This window comes from Schistocerca serialis, chromosome 3 (assembly GCF_023864345.2).
Source record: "Schistocerca serialis cubense isolate TAMUIC-IGC-003099 chromosome 3, iqSchSeri2.2, whole genome shotgun sequence".
In the NCBI taxonomy this organism is placed as follows: domain Eukaryota; kingdom Metazoa; phylum Arthropoda; class Insecta; order Orthoptera; family Acrididae; genus Schistocerca; species Schistocerca serialis.
In genome coordinates this window covers 193,333,472-193,351,615 of record NC_064640.1, presented here as the reverse complement: position 1 = coordinate 193,351,615, position 18,144 = coordinate 193,333,472, and the positions used below count along the sequence as shown (strand labels likewise).

General features: G+C 42.0%; 1 protein-coding gene and 1 non-coding gene across 3 annotated transcripts in view; both read left to right on the top strand.

Moving 5' to 3' along the window:
- LOC126469901 (zinc finger protein rotund-like) overlaps positions 1-18,144 on the top strand; it is a 900,701-nt gene that overhangs the window by 232,721 nt on the left and 649,836 nt on the right. The gene's annotated exons all lie outside the window — the stretch shown is intronic.
- Positions 8,672-8,746, top strand: Trnat-cgu (transfer RNA threonine (anticodon CGU)). The gene has a single exon. It is a non-coding gene; the product is annotated as a tRNA-Thr (tRNA).

Here is an 18,144-nt window from a genome sequence, read left to right as displayed (position 1 = left end):
GCCTAGCAAGTGATTCAACTGCAAAGTAGGAATTTATTGATATAGGGCAAAAGGGGAATGTTACAGACCAGCAAACAGACAGATTTGGTGCATAATTCAGATTCATGCACCATGAAACTCAGGAAATGTGAGGTAGCCTGTTACATTCTACGAGAGATCGATTCAGTCACAGTTCAACAAATAACCAAGCCCGACAACGTCTTGCTGTAGGTCAAGATAAAACAATAAAACTGAATCGAACATAAGAAATGAAATACGAGCATTTCGTCCAGCCCTTTTGAAAGAGTGTGCTCACAGAAAATCGCAAGGAAATTTTAGAATTTTTAATCAAAAGGGAAACAGTTAATAGTCATGAATTTTCTGCCTGACAGATAGCCCGGACAGAGGCACCCCGAAGTAGCTTATCCCACCAGCACGGTAAAAGTCGTCATGTCCGACGATGGCGACGTGAACAGTTGCATCGCAAAGAAGTTGGAACCGAAATTACCGCGAGCATTCCACTGAAAAACTGTGGTACTAAGACGAACTACCCTGCCCACTGGTACTACTGAGTAACGCTGGCAAGTGCACAGACGCTGAAAACGGCACACCACCTGCGCTACTGCTAACACCATGTGGCTCGGACTAAGAACTGCAACGCAGTGGGGTGCTGAGAGTGTCTTTCAGCACTTTTGTATATTCGGACGCCTCAGCACAGTAGTTGTCCCCGGCAGAAAGAGGTCCCACAGCCAACCTAACAGAACTGGCGGTTGCAGTGACAACCCGGAAAGGGGAGGCCTCGAGTACTAGCGCGCTGACGTAACTGTGGCTTGAAGTTCAAAGAACGTCTCGAAACCGCTACACAATTTCACCATTTTGTAAATTATTAGCAATAATTAATCCACAGGCCTTAAAATCTGTCCGCCTTCCCAAGTCGCTCTCTATTCAGGCAAGCTATCGGTGGGCTCAGATTCGCGGGGAAAATTGATTTAATGTCGTTTACTCAAGAAATAATTTTGTCGACTTTCAAATTACTTACTCGATCAACTAGTGACGAATATCATTAGATCCGTAGTTCCAAAAGCAATCCGAATCTGTGATCGTAAATGTAAATTACATTTAATTAGCGACTCTCTTTTCGTCAGGAGACCGGACAGAGCCTCTCACGAAAAGCATCTCTGAGTTACAGATTCACTACAGGATTTTCCTGTGTATTTTTCAAAGAATTCACGAATTTTCTGAAGATTCAGTTTAATTGCGGGAGTGTCAGCACAAAGGAAACCTGTACGCAGCTCTAGACAGTTTGATGAATAAGATTGGCAGGACTCCTCTAGAACAATTCGCTGTAGTGTTTTCACCTTTTCAATTTGTTGTATTCCACGTTTGTGTTTCACTGTTGTCAAATGACTTCTTTGCAGCTACTCTTACGACGTACAGTTTATAACATGGTATTTTACCGTCAGTCGCAAATACTTCCTCGTCATATTGAGACTCGAGCTATTGTAATTTTACTTCAATAATTTGCTTCCCTTTAGACATATTTTCTGAATTATTCCGCACACACTTCTGACTTTAAGAAGACACTTGTCTTCAATCGGGGGTCCACCGTGGCCTAAGCAGTTACATGCTCATATACTAACTATAGGCTACACAAACTCACTACAGCGTAAGGATGAATTCCGTATAGTAAATTCAAACAAAATACGAGAGTAAAGTGGATATTTGCCATTTTCCAGGAAACAAGATTAGATGCTATTCTAAGAAACATAGCACCCAAGAAAGACATTGAATGTGAATAGCTCTTTACGTCTTGAAAGAGAGAAAATATAAAGAATATGGGCATTTACTTGCTAAAATACGTTCTATTAGAGAGTAATGGCCATATATTCACAAATGTGACTTAACAAATTACAGTAATTCAGTTAGTTTTGTCATAACAAGCATTTATATGTATTTAAGAAAGATGTCAGTCTTGCCGAAAAATATAAGCGCCATCATAAAAATCTAACCATATTCATTGCACTGGCGTTCAGCGTTTCTGCTCAGTACTTCACTGACGTCATGTCATTGCATCTCCGTTGATTTCATCCTCATTATCTCCACCAATTTCACGTCAGTAAATTCAATGGAATTGTTAATTTAGTTCCGCCCATTCCGCTTACTAAGCAAGCTACCAAAATCTGAGCGGCATGAGCACTTTCCGCACTTTTCGTGTTCTACGTGTTTAAATACTCTTCTTAAACCATACAAAAAGCGTGACGTCAATGTGCTTTATCAGCCCCTCTCATCCGAGTCGGCTAGCTGGAACACGTTCTTCCAGGGCTAGGCGCACATAGAGGGAACAGTGGACTGGACCATTGTCCTTTACGTTTAAGATTATTTTCCGCTAAAGAACCAGAATAGATCGCAACAAATCAACACACAACTAACATACGAGAAGGTATTTCATAACGAGATTCAGACGCAAGATAATGCTATTCATTAAGCTACACAAGAGGTTCAGTTTGAACCATATGACGTCTTCAGATCCACAGATCCAGAAATTACCCAAATTTATTGCACTGAAATGTGGATTATTTGTCCACATTTCACATAACAAATGCAATAGAGCATTCCTTGCCGATTAGTTGCACCATATCACAAGAAAACCTTTGTTTTGCCGACTTGGTACGGAAACAGCAGCTAACCAACGCCATTCACAGAAAATGCAAACTTTTCCTCCTGATGGCTTAATTAGGTACCAGGCAAAATACGCAGGTTTCAAACGTAAGCAATAAACCAGACAGTAAATTTTACTTTTACAGCAAAGAATGTGGCCGACATTTTAGTCCGCTCTTACGGCACTAGCTGAAGGATAATGCACCTTTCTGAAAGTACATTGCGCAACAAAATTAAAGTATCACTTCTTAAAAACCCCATAATTGTCCCCCATTCTGACGTATAAGTTTCAAATTTGATGAAAGATGCCTACAACCTTCCTCTACAATGACGCACAAGCGTGGCGGCTTGCGAGGCTACCCTCAGGCTCGGCGATGCTTCAAAAAGCAAGCTGATGACACGTGTAAGGAAAAACTCCACAGCTCGGAACGTAATGTAAACTGTAAGGTGGGTTAATAGTGTCACATGGGCACCAAATTTGACCACAATTCTGCTCAACCCCACCATACACGTGTCAAACAATGGGAAGGTCGGTCACACCCGCACTTACCGACATTTCAGTCCTTCTTTTGACGCCACAGCAGTGGAGTTCAGAACTGTGACAACCAGTGTTGAAATCACACGGTTTTATTACGGGTGGTTGAGGAAAACATTTAAGACACTCCGCCGCTCAGAATCAACACGAAAACGCCTCAGGGAGTGGCATAAAGGGCGTCAATGAAACCACCTACTAGGCTTCGGTCGTTGGTTCCCATACATTTGGCTGTTGAAAACGGCAGTTCACAGTGCGATGAGCAGCGGGTCGATGTTCTTCACGACGTCCGACACTGCTGCGGCCGTATTCTGAGCACATCGTGGAGAAAGGGGGGGGGGGGGGGGGGGTATTTCTGCTTCGAATCACATTTCAGATTTCGTCGAATCGTTTTCAACGGTCTCTAGTATCGCCATCATGTATACTAGAGCATCAGATTTCGTCGAATCGTTTTCAACGGTCTCTAGTATCGCCATCATGTATGCTAGAGCAAAAATTGCAGTCGCACTACACTCCAAACGGGTCAGATCCCGTTCAATGTGATTTCAGCCCCACGATGTCCTTAGACTCGGGTTGAAACGTTCGGGTGGTAGCAGGAGAGTAGAACTCTGTCAAGGACGTCATCGTGCTGCTTATCACACTGCGAAATGTCGACGCTCCTGAGACGTTTTTGTGTCAGTTCTGAACGGCAGTGTGTCTCAAATGGTTTCTTCGGCCACCCGTAAGAAAAGCGTGTGACTTCAACGCCAGTTGTCGAAGTTCTGACCTCCACCACATGGTGACAAAGAAAGAGGTGAAATGTGGGTAAGAGGGGGTGTGAGGATCTACTCATCATGTGACACGTGCACGATGGGATCGAGCAGGAGTGTGGTGAAAATTGGTGACAGCGTGAGAGCGGTACCCTATCTGACAGGTCTCATGAACTACTGAGCTGTGACCTTATTTTGCGTGTCGACACCTTGCTGTCTCAAGCTTCGAGGAGGCCGAGGGTGAGGTCGCAGGGAGCCACTCTCTTGCACCATTACAGAAGAAGATTGTACGCATATTTGAGTCAAATTTAGAACTTATGCGTCGAAATGTGTCCCCTCGAAACGCAAAGCATTACTTCTATTCTCGCAAGGAGTTATCAGAACTACGTGGCACCAATTTTCTCTACCACATGTTTCTGCTTCCAGGAGTTTAATTATTTTCTCGGATTACCTGCAATTTAACAAGTTCATTGCTTTCTTTAGTCTTTTGTGTGTGTGTTTGTGTGTGTGTGTGTGTGTGTGTGAGAGAGAGAGAGAGAGAGAGAGAGAGAGAGAGAGAGAGAGAGAGAGAGACTGCTCCTGTTGGAGTCTGAAAATCTTCTCTTTTGGAATTAAAAGGTGTGTATATTCGCAAAGCACTACTTATATTCTCTGCAATGAGTTTTCAGTACTAAATGTTACAAATTTTGTCCATCATGTGTTTCTGCTATCAGGATTTTAATTATTTTCTCGGATTGCCTGCTACCTAACAGCTTTATCTGCGCTTTTGTGTGTGTGTGTGTGTGTGTGTGTGTGTGTGTGTGTGTGTGTGTGTGAATGCGACAGAGAGAGAGAGAGAGAGAGAGAGAGAGAGAGAGAGAGAGAGCGCGCACTGAGCTTATATAAGCGTAAAGCTCCATTATTCTCTGATTACACGATTGGCGACCAACCACAATGAAACATAACAACCGTAAAATAGATAGTAACATGCTTGGGGGACGATCTATAAAGTGGAACGATCACATAAAACGAGTTGGAGGAAAAGCAGATTCTAGAATGAGATTCACTGGCATAATCTTGAGGAAATGTAATTCACCCACAACATAAATCGTTCAACTAATTCTACAGTACTGTACGTCAGTGTTAGGCCATTATCAGGCAAGATTCAGACCGGAAACGGAACAAGATGCAATGAAGAACGGAGAGCTTCGTCACCAGATCGATTAGTAAGCGCAACAGACGTTACAAGTAAGTCGTAGTACAGCAAGTAGAGGTTTGCAATTAAGATTACAAAGGCGTATGTTACATAAAGAGTCAGTCAACATATTGCTCTCTGAGGAAACTGGGTAACAGTTTATTTCAACCGTCTCAGTTGCATTGATATAAAATTTTGTATCAATGCAACTGAGACGGACGAAATAAAACAATTATTCAATTTCCTCAGTACTGAACAGCTGTGGACCTACCATCGAATAATCAAGTATTGCTTTCTACCACCAATATTTCGCGAGGTGACCATGATGGCCAAAATCAGGTTTATTCGAGCCCATACGTGATGCTTGCAATTCGATTTTTTTTTTATTCGTCCTACGAACGAGAGCTATTTCGGCCTCCTTGACTTCGTGCGTGAAAAATGTTGTGAATAAAAAACAATCAAAATTTAAAACATTTTGTTGCATGTGCGAATTCAAGGTCTCAGTTTATAAGACTGGGACCACACACTGGTGAGCGTGGCGCCGAGTTTCATTGGAATTTTATGCGCGCCAAACTTCCAAACGGCCACCGCACTTTGAATCATTGATCTCAGTCGGCTATATAACTCCAATTAAATTTTATTATTACTTAGTACAAGCGCTAAAAGTCGTTGTTGCTGCAGCAGGGTGTTACTGATGAGCAAAAAATGTCGGCTCCGAACAAAGCCGCTTCGTTTTCGAAAGACATTCGCCACGATAAGCGACAACACGCCATCCGGTCCTCATTAGCCCGTCTTCTTGCTGTTTAGCACGCCCTCTGCAACAGCATGTTGGTCGTACGGTAAGAAACGTGCCGAGGCGTTTTCCGTATAGTAGGGGCAGTATTATGCTCTTTCCCCAGTCACGTTTTATCTACTCACCCGATAAACACTCTTCGCTGCCTTGCACTGCATGAAACGCTATGTTTATGAAATTTATTTTATTTACCTGCATTCGTAAATCGTGTAACCACAGCAGTATCAGTGTTAAACCTAAGAGGATTTCTTTGCTTACTTAATACACTTAACTTGCTATGTTGGGACGTAGTATCTAATCGACAGAGTGGTCATTAGGGGTGAAGAATTAGCGCACTTTGAGAAGAATGGCTTTTATGTGAATGAGATGAATCTTACCGGAATTCAAATGTCGATTTCTCGATTGCGAGCCGCTACTTTTGGTCGCTACAAACTCCTTTTGGAAAAGCTTATTGTCTCTCTTTACAAAAATGATCCGATTTTAACAATTATAATCAAATACTACTTGAGAAAGTAACACTGATATAGTTTTTTCACGATATCTGCTATTGGTTCACATGTCCACTTGTTACGTAACCATACAAAAATTTGAAGAGATGGGAAATCTGATGCCGACAACGAATTCTCATATTCTCTCTACTCTTTTATTCATGATGACTGAGTGGTGTGGGTCGGCAGCCATGCAAACTGGGATATATGCGAAAAAGTATTTTTAGTACAGATGCCATTACTATTTCAGTAGCTAGAACGTAACTAGTTTGATAACATAGTAGTTCTGTTATCAAGCGTATATCGGAGCGCAGTGCTCCAACATCTAATGCCTGCAAATTCAAAACTTGATAGTATGCGTTTAATACGCCGCTTATGCTCTCATAGATGAGACAATAAGGAAAGAATTTCTTCTCATACATCTAAATTCTCGTATTCATTCTACAGTATGGACAAAATCGCAGCTTACTGAGATTTTTCTGAAACGTAAAGCAGTTATTGGGTTTGCAGTTCCTTTGCGTATCAGCAGTTGATTAACAGGATTTCCAACTCGCATTCAACTAAGAAACTGTTTCAAATCTTTCGGTAAGTGGTAGTTCGTACAGCTCTAAACCGCTCCTCTCTGTTTCCCAAAAAAGGTAGGACAAACTGGCCAGACAGAAGTTTTGATTTCCCCACTAAGCTATCTCTATATCATCACTTCGATAATTTTTACTATTTCCAAAGTTAATTGAAGGAACTTGTGGTAAGTTCTAAGGTCAACATGTGAGAATTATACTGCATCTTTTCTCTATCGTCTTTTACTTATTTAGTTAATCATGACCTTGCTTTCGGTCTTACACCCACCCTCATTCGTGGGGTATGAAAGTGCTCCAGTTCCACTTCTTTGACTAGCCGTCGCCTCTGACTTCCACTGTGAAAGCTTCGGAATGCATTCCACACATTGACAGAATAAAATCTTCAATGCCTCGAATGTACTACGTAGAGGTATGTAGCAAAGGGTGTCGCTGTCACTGCACCCATTTTTTTTTTTTTTTCTGTTCGCGGATGGGTCGCAGAAAAAATTGCTGTTGATAAACCCTCAAATGGGCTCAGTATCTCTAATTTTTTCATTACGATAGTTTCACTAGATTTGCGTGGTAGGAACTAATATGTTGTGTGTGTCTATTTGGAATGCTCGAGCACGAAAATTTTAATATAAACCTCACCATGGTTGACATAGCCTCTGTTATATCATCTGTCGCTGAATTTGGTGACTTTCCTGTATGAACCCACAACGAAATGCCGCACCCTTCTTACTCTTCTGTGGACGATGTCTATCCCCCTATTACTCCACCTGACTGACCAGAATACTAGAGACACGGTCGAATCGTTATGCAAGCTACCTCACTAGTGAGTCAACAGTATTTCAGCCATAAGGCGTGATCAGAAGTCAATAATTTTGTATCCACACATACCATCGGCGAGAATGTAAATGATTACAGTTGCAACTCTCTGTCAAAGGTACAATGGACACCAGAGTGCATTAGTGTAGTCTGCGTTTAGTGTCCTTACCAGGATTTGTGGGATACATAAAAAGTGTGAACGGCGTGAGATGTCGAGTGATTAGTGTGAAGGATACTGGGATGATCTATATCCCGTCAAACAGCGTTATCAGCACGTAATAGAATTTGAAAGGAGTCTCATTGTAGATCTCCATTTGCCAGCTGGACAAATCGCACAATATCCAGATTTTTGGGGCATTCAGTTGTGACAGTGGCCCAATGTTGAACTGCACGGGTAGGTGAGGGCAGGTAAACAAGTCGTCAAGCTTCCAATCGGTCACGTCTGACCAGCAGAAAGGAGGATCGCTGTTCTGTGCACAAGGCACATCGTAAACCTTTCACGTCTCTGTCTGCCATTCGAGAACAAGTAATGAACTCGTAGAAACATTGTGTCATCCTGCCCTTTGGTCAGAGAGTAACAGCAGCAGGACTTACCGTCTACAGTATAGGCTGCCGTTAACACCAAAGTATGTGCGTTTCGATTGGTGCCGTGACTGGGAAGTATGGAAGGTGATGAATGGTGTCGCACTGTAACTTCCTGGCAGATTAAAACTGTGTGCCCGACCGAGACTCGAACTCGGGACCTTTGCCTTTCGCGGGCAAGTGCTCTACCAACTGAGCTACCGAAGCACGACTCACGCCCGGTCTCACAGCTTCACTTCTGCCAGTATCTCGCAGGAGAGCTTCTGTAAAGTTTGGAAGGTAGGAGACGAGATACTGGCAGAAGTGAAGCTGTGAGACCGGGCGTGAGTCGTGCTTCGGTAGCTCAGTTGGTAGAGCACTTGCCCGCGTAAGGCAAAGGTCCCGAGTTCGAGTCTCGGTCGGGCACACAGTTTTAATCTGCCAGGAAGTTTCATATCAGCGCACACTCCGCTGCAGAGTGAAAATCTCATTCTGGTGTCGCACTATGTTCAGCGGTTCTGCATTACCCCATATGCCTTCTTCCAATGTTCTGGAGAGGTATAGCGGTATTACTGTTGGCTTCATAATGTGGACACCATCGTATATGACTTTGGTCGTGGCTGGTGGTGGCTGAGGGAACTCTGACGGCACAAAGATGCAACACAGACAACCTCTTATGCGACAGTATCGTATGTGTCATGCTCGTCCACATGTGGCACACGTGCCTACGTTGTCAACGTGATGCTGAGGCACTTCCGTGGCCAGAAAGTGCCACAGATCTGTCCCCGACGGAAAATACTTGGGACCAGCTCGGATTTCATCTCTCTCCCAGTGCCAGTATCCAGAATATGAAGGATAGGTCAGAGCAGTTGTGGGTCATCTTGCCTCAGGAGGAGATATGACAGCTTTGGGCTCCTTTCTCAACCGTATGAGTGCATGCATCCGTGACAGAGGGGGTGCTACGTCGTGGCTCATACTACCAAGTTGTTTGAAAATTTCGCTCGGTATTATATTCACTGAAATAGCATCATATACCCTTTCTACTGTTCTAGTGTTCTGAAGATAAGATTCCATGTCCGGAGACGTCATCTAACGACGCTACAGAGGCGCCGGCGCTGGCCACTAGGTCCCTCTTTCTTCAGCAAATGTAACTTTGTACTCAATGTTGTTTGTTATTCAGTGACTGCGACTGCTGCCACTACCGCCAGTGGAGAAGTGGCGCTAACTGCTACATAGAAAGGCCTAGTCTCCAATGAAGGTGATACTCTGTTGCCTCGGTGGATGAGTGTTTCTCGCACGGGTTTCCGTCTGCATTTTATTTTTCCCCTGTATACCGAAAAACACTGAAGATTTTAAAACAGTTGCTTCGCTGCATCCCAGAAGAAAGGGTCAGGTGGTGTTAGGTCAGGCGATCGTGGAAGCCAAAGTCCCTGTGAAATTATGCGATCACCAAAAACATCAGCAAGCAGTGACATCGAAACGCGCGCTGTATGCGCGGTTGCACCATCTTGTTGAAAATAACCGTTTAGTATTTCACTTAACACAAGTTCTCCTATGAATGGGTACAGAATATCACTGCAGTATCGTTGTGCGTTTATTGTTTCGTTGAAAAATATGGGACCCACAATACGACGTCTAGAAATTGCAATCCAAACTCCTATTTTCATACTGGATAAGTGAAACCACGCCTCATCAGTGAAAAACGTTCCATTAAGAATATCCGTTCCATTTTGTTGAACGAAATTTTTGAACCATTGACAATAATGCAGTCTCTTTCCAGGATCAGTATTTTTCAGTTCTTGCACGACTGTCACTTTGTGTGGGAAAAGTTCTAATTTTTTCCTTACAGCTGTGTGGGCCGTTCAGACACTAACATCGATTTCCTGGACGAATTTTCTTACTGACTTGTTCGGACTCATGGACATTTTATCGGAAATACCCAGTAGTGTATCCTCAGACAAAACGCTAGGACGACCGCTTCTCGGCGCATCTGTCACTGAACCCGTACTTCGAAAGTTGTTAAGCAAATCTCGCACAGTATCGCGTTGTGGGAGTGTTGTCTTCGAAAAAACTGAATTAAATGTTTGACGAACTGAAACAGTGTATTTACCGCCAGCTCTGAACACTTGTTCGACTAAAAACAAACGTTTTTCAATGGTTAGCATTTTAACGGTGATAAAAACGAAACAAACGAACAATAGAACTTAAACGTTCACGCCAACACGTAACGACACACACCAACGATACTACTGACGCTGGCTGAGATAAACGAAACAGTGGAATGCTGGGAGAGTCCACTTGAAGGGAAGTAACCCTGGCAGGCGAACAATCATACGGCACTCGCGGCTAACAATCATACGGCACTGCGGAGAGACTTTTTGAACACCCCGTATATACAGGGTGTCTCTCCTAAGAGTCGTCAGGCGCATTTTCTCTGGTGTTTCAGCAGATATTTGCAATTTAGTTTTTGAATTGTGTAGCTACAAATAGTGCTCATCACTTCTTGCAAGCGACGCCCATTGTTGACGAAAAAAGTCGGTTTGTTTCCCGTCAGAAACAAAATCATTTTTAAAGCTGAATTTAACAGGCCAGTCGATAGAGTGGTCCCAGATTAGCCTAGTGTGATATTTGTTTTATCGGTATGTATAGGGACGGTAAAACACGAAGAATTAAAAGCTGCCCAGCAGCGACGCAGTAGCGCTGCATGCTCGACTGTAGTAGTCAACGAGGCCCAGGACGGTGCTGTCGCTGCTAGAGTACTGATTACTCTTGGAGTTTTTTTTTACCTCTCTTAATACTCAACGATTAAGCAGATAACGCACTAGACTAATCTGGGATTGCTCTATCGCATGGCCATGCAAAACTCTGCTTTAAAAATCATTTTGTTTGTAACAGGAAACATAACGACACTTTCCACAGACAACGGGCTCCGCATGTGAGAAGTAAGGAGCACTATTTGTTCGGACTGACTCCAGCTTCAGAATGCAAAACCGAAATTGAAAGTATCTGCCGAAATACCAGAGAGAATGCACCTGGCGACTTTTAGCATAGATACCTACATACCTATATACGAGCGCTGCTCGGAAAGTAAGGTCTGATCGGTCGCGAAGTTAAAACCACAGTGAAAATCAAAAATTTTTTATTCGCAACAGTTTGCCACACCTTCCACGTACCTCTGTAAATAGTCAGCACTCCGACTTAGACATTTGTCGTGGACTTGTATAAACTTTCCATCAACTTTCCGGTACCCTCGTCACAGAAAGCAGCCGCCTGTGCTTTCCGCCAATTCTCTACGCCGGTCTGCCTTTCGTTGTTTGTGCCAAAATGTTGTCTGCGTAGCCAGCGGTTCATGTGAGCAGAGATGAACAACGGGAGGAGATAATTAAGGGCTGAATTGTGGGTGACGAAACACTTCCCATCGAAAACGCTGCAGGAGCTTCTCCGTTGCCCCTGCAGAAAATTGTCTGAAAGAAAGAAACGCATGACATTAATTGTATGTGACCTGCATAGCTTCAGGCGAAATCTTTTACCAGATCCACATACTTGGCAGGAGACACTGTTGGTTTAGGCGTTTCTACCTGATCACTTTGCGCTCTGAACTGAAAAGAGCGACTTGAAGCGATCAACAGGCACACTAAAGAGACTGCCCAACACATCTGTGCAAAGTTCCATCGAATTTTCACTTTTGCTCATATCCATCAAATTATTTACATAGGTGTTATTTAAAATCCAGGAAATTCAGATCATCCTACAGAAAAATATATGTGGTGTCCTGATAAGAATATTGGAGAAAGTAACATTATGTCATTTCAGGACATCATTAAAACGAAGATACAATTTAAAAAACAGAACGCACTCCAAATATGTACCAATTAAATTTCAGTACGATAGAATATGGTAATACAGTATTTTAAAAGTATTTTCTTTTGTTCTACATCTACGTCTAAATCCATACTCCGCAAGCCACCTGACGGTGTGTGGCGGAGGGTACCCTGAGTACCTCTATCGGTTCTCCCTTCTATTCCAGTCTCGTATTGTTGGTGGAAAGAAGGATTGTCGGTATGCTTCTGTGTGGGCTCTAATCTCTCTGGTTTTATCCCCATGGTCTCTTCGCGAAATATACGTAGGAGGTAGCAATATACTGCTTGACTCTTCGGTGAAGGTATGTTCTTGAAACTTTAGCAAAAGCCCGTACCGAGCTACTGAGCGTCTCTCCTGCAGAGTCTTCCACTGGAGTTTATCTATCATCTCCGTAGCGCTTTCGCGATTACTAAATGATCCTGTAACGAAGCGCGCTGCTCTCCGTTGGATCTTCTCTATCTCTTCTATCAACCCTATCTGGTACGGATCCCACACTGCTGAGCAGTATTCAAGCAGTGGGCAAACAAGCGTACTGTAACCTACTTCCTTTGTTTTCGGATTGCATTTCCTTAGGATTCTTCCAATGAATCTCAGTCTGGCATCCGCTTTACCGACGATCAACTTTATATGATCATTCCATTTTAAATCACTCCTAATGCGTACTCCCAGATAATTTATGGAATTAACTGCTTCCAGTTGCTGACCTGCTATTTTGTAGCTAAATGATAAGGGATCTATCTTTCTTTCTATGTATTCGCAGCACATTACACTTGTCTACATTGAGATTCAGTTGCCATTCCCTGCACCATGCGTCAATTCGCTGCAGATCCTCCTGCATTTCAGTACAATTTTCCATTGTTACAACCTCTCGATACACCACAGGATCATCTCCAAAAAGCCTCAGTGAACTTCCGATGTCATCCACAAGGTCATTTATGTATATTGTGAATAGCAACGGTCCTATGACACGCCCCTGCGGCACACCTGAAATCACTCTTACTTCGGAAGACTTCTCTCCATTGAGAATGACATGCTGCGTTGTCTTAACGAGGTTTTTTTTTTTTTTTTTTTTTAAGTAACATTTGTAAAAGCACTTCGTGCCTTCTCTTCCTCTTAGTGGTATTAGAATAATTGCAGCGACTGAAACGACGACGAACACTGTTACGTTGTGCGTAAGATTGCCCGCGGGACTGCTACGGTCGCAGGTTCGAATCCTGCCTCAGGCATGGATGTGTGTGATGTCCTTAGGTTAGTTAGGTTTAAGTAGTTCTAGGTTCTAGGGGACTGATGACCACAGATGTTAAGTCCCATAGTGCTCAGAACCATTTGAACCATTTTTTTTTTCGGGTAAGATTGCAGCTCGCTATTGAGGGTGTTTCCGTAGTACTTAGGTTTCCTGTAATACTGGGGTTAGTTGTAGAATTGATTTTGAGAATTAATTTTGTAGCAGAGAACGTCGAAAAGTTCGACTTCTCTCAAGGAAACTTAGTTCTGAATCTGAAGAGTAAAGGGTGCATTTCAAAACGGTTGAATGCACCAGCAGGAACGAACGTAAACCATCACCGGCCAGAGTGTGAATAAACAGCTACGAGATAGGAAGTTTGCGAACGACGAGAGTTTTCCAATGTAAATTATGTTAGGCAGAGCAAAATAGAGACAACGTAATGCCTTAACGTGCAAGGAAATGCTGTACCACGTTTTGCTTGTGGAACTCCAAAATATAACTTGTCATATTAGAAGAGGAAACACCTCTTACGAAAAAAAATTGTTACGCACAGCTATACAGGGTATTTACCTACGCCCTTTAACCACATTAAAGGCTCATACTGCGGGTCGAGTGGGTGTTACTTCAGGAAACACATCAGTGCTGAAACAGAATTGTCTGCTACACACAGATGACGCACTCGGAATTCTTTAAAATCATTCGAGGTCACTACAGTGCTAAAGATTCATTCAGCTTTCGAGTCAATTGCTTCTTTTTTTCCTGAATGATTTCTGTTCTCTCATTTGTAGAATTCAGTGTATGTAGTTGGAACTATTTCGCGAGTTTAGCAGAAACTTTTTACGAAAATAATTGGCCTTCCTGTAATTACATACCCAATTGACCCACAACGTCATTTCAAAGATGTGATCCATTATTGTCTTTGTGTAAGTACCCAAATGGGGAAGTCGCTATTCTCTTAGCACTACAACTTATGCTAAGATCAGAAATTTCCGCAATGATTTCTTCATCTACTGAACTTTCGAAATAATTTACGCAGCGGACGGTCTACTGAAGCGTTGTTCTCATGACACTAAAGTACAAAAAATTTCCGAGAACTTTTTATTCTTTCAAAAAAGAACTTCCAGAGTTCAGTTCCATTTTTATAAATTGTAGTTTATCTTCTCTTAAACGTCGCTCATTAGTCTGACGATAGTCCAAATTTTTGCTTCATTAAACCGTCAGATACAAAGACAATGTTAACGACTGGCAGGTCCGGTCAGACCCTTAATTAATGGCGCAGCCCAGTGAGAATCAGCTAATCATCTTGTGCAAGATACGCGATTTGAGCCTTGAATATTGTTGTGATCGTAAAAAGTTGTATGGTTATTTTCAGCGGTGGTATCTTCAATTGTTCTCATATAATGCAACAAAACTAGATTCTTAGTTCGACCTCTGCATTACTTATTTTTGACTTTCTCCCAATTTTTGCTTCGTTAAACACACGTTCATTATGCTAGAGGGCTGTTAATTGCAAGTGTTTCTAACAACCGTGTTTTGTGCACGGTACACAGTGGAGCAAGCATCCACTACAACTCAACGCGCCAGTTCTTAAGCAGGAAATGAAGCAAGGACTTAAGAGCAACAAGAAAATAACTGAATGGCTGCCATGACCCTGGTTTTCTGAGAAATCACCTTTACTATGAACCATGGCTTCTATACAGTTTCTTTATGTCACGGCAAATAATATAGTTATTAACACAATTCCTGTTTAACTGTTACTTGTCTTCCTCACTAAATTTCATTTGTTTTTACCAAATACGTTTCGCCTAATATTTTTAGGTTTCTATAGTCGTCCATGAAAGAAATACAACAAGTAATTGTTTCCTTAACTATAAATATTTTGCTGCATGATAGTTGTGTTCGTCAGTAGCAGTCCTAGGTTAATTTAAGATCCACATTATTTATAAAGATGCAGACTGACCCTTACTTTGATTTTAGAAATGAGGCTTTATAACACCATTAGCGGTTCTTTAAATTATACTTTAATTAGAATACCAAAGCTGGAACACACATTAAACAACAAAAAACTTACTTTTATGCTTCTTATTGTACATCCGTCAGCAGCTGTGAAAGAATGGCTACAAATATTAACAATAAGAAATAATTCAGGGATATGTAGAAATTGCATTAATCGTTTCCATGACCCCGTGCAGAGGTGTGTCTGAGATGTAGAAAGTAGACAAAGCTGTTCAGTTCGTTTAAGTACAGTACAATGAAATGACTTTACATTATGAAATATAATTGTCTTACAATGCTAATGTTCATGTGAAATAACCTAAAATATAAAATTTAAGAGTTTCAGTGAAAGTTGGCTGCAGTAGAGTAGATGAAGTTACCGCAAAAAAATTAAACTTTATTGCTTCATATACTATTTTACTTAAATGAACCATGATGTCTGTAATACGTTTTCCGTTTTGAGCTTTGATAAAAACCCATCGGGACTTTAAGACGTCTGCAGAATTACAAATCAGTTCATTGGAAATAGATCAAAGTCGTTGATGAACACGATAGAAGCCGCCTTCTGCTTGCAAATCTTTAGAACCTATGTTAATATTATGCGTCGGTAGTCTTTGGTCTCCATGCAAATACGTACGTTCCTCTGACCACCAAAAAGTTCATAATAAACAACAACACAGAAAAATCGTCATCCGAAAGTGATTTATATTCTGGAATCTATTTGTATGAAGCTTGTCATCTGCAACCAAACGATGTTGATGAGAACTTATGTTGGAAATTAACATTTTATGCCCTAAACGTGGTTTAGTTTGTCGCGATATTTCGCGCCTATATTCGTTATTACTTACGTTTTTCTGTGGCAAGCCCCTTTTTCTCAGCTTCATGGTGATATGTTGTGAAGTACACGTAAATATAACACATATGTTCACAAATATGTTCGTAAAAGACTTTTCACTTCACAAAAATACACTGTAATTGTGGTTGTTGTGTGTCCCAGCCCGGTCAGTGTTCACATGTTCACCAGTGCGCGCGCGCGCGCTTGTGTGTGTGTGTGTGTGTGTGTGTGTGTGTGTGTGTGTGTGTGTGTGTTCTGTAGCTTCTTAGCTGTTTGTCTTGTCTTTTACGTGATGTTCCTTCAGTGTGTAAAATGGTGAGTCTTTGCAGAGTGTAGTGGATCCATTTATCGTGTGTGTGTGTGTGTGTGTGTGTGTGTGTGTGTGTGTGTGTGTGTGTGTGTGTGCGCGCGCGTGTGTGTGTAGACTTTTTAGCCGTTTGTGTTGTCTTTTTTGTGAAGTTCAGCTAAAAAGTCTACCCCCCCCCCCCACACACACATATATATATATATATATATATAAAATGTAAACAAAATTCGAATTTGGCGCCAAACACACTGGTGAACTAATGAACACTGACTGGACTGGGATACACAACAACCACAGTTACAGTGTATTTTGGTGAAGTGCAAAGTGCTTTTACGACCGTATTTGTGAAAATATGTGTTATATTTACGCGTGCTTCAAAACACCCCCACCATGAAGCTGAGAAAAAAAGGGCTTGCCACACAAAAACGTAAATAGAAACGAATATAGGTGCGAAATAGCGCGACAAACTAAATCAGGTTTAGAGCATAAAATTATAGGTTAATCCCAAACAAAATTTCTCATCAACATCATTTGGTTGCAGATGACACGCTACCTGTAATAAATAATACGCAACTGGTCCTGAGAAACGATGCAGACCGAGTGTACATGTATTAACAAAAAGAAACGAATTGTTGTTTGAACTAAATATTCCCGTAATTTTCTAATAATTTTGTAAAAAGGTTCATGTTACAGATTAAATAAAACAGAAACCCACTGATAATGGCACAATGGTGCTGAAACATGTTTGAAAACGTGGGAAAAATGGTGTTTTGCATAACTGGCGGACCTTACATCCAACAACTTTATAGCATTTAACATTAAATCAACTTCTTGCGTGTGTTAATTCGATGAAGTAGAGATACTGAGAAGGAAATGATACCCACGAGACGAAAATCTTGTACTGTTAGCTTGCAGAAAATTTGTCGGCAACCATCTAAAAGAGTGTGGTTTGTCAATCCTCAACGCGAAAGGAAGGAACGCAGAGTGAGACGGGAGCACGCTGCTGGAGACAATCAACCCACCGCCGCGTTCCTCTCCTGAACCGCAATTAAGGGTAGCAGTGAGCGCTAACACTAATGAAATTCTTCCTGGTTTTGTCTAAAATGCTCAGGGAAGCGGAAAAAAACAAATCTGATCTAACCTGAAGAAACTGTACCGATCAACCGGCCATTCTTGCACACTATACGAAAAATTGGCTGCTCATATGAATGGTGGACTGACATTGTTCTGACAGTACAACGCCATATTTCTGTTTTCTTTTGATATACGGAAATTGTTTCACCGAAAACATTTTGTGTCCCGGAACCACAACTTGTGCTCCAGAAATTCTTATCTAAAGTATAGAGCGAGTGAGGTGCCACAGTGGTTAGCACACTGGACTCGCATTCGGGTGGACGACGGTTCATATCCGCGTCTGACCATCCAAATTCAAGTTTTCCATTACGTCTGCAAATGCAGAGATGGTTAGTTTGAAAGGGCACAGCCTGTTTCCTTCCCCACCCTTGAAAGAATCTGCATCTACCTCTAAATCTACATAGATGCTCCGCAAGCCACCGTACTGGCGTGGCGGAGGTACCCTGTATCACTACTAGTTATTTTCTT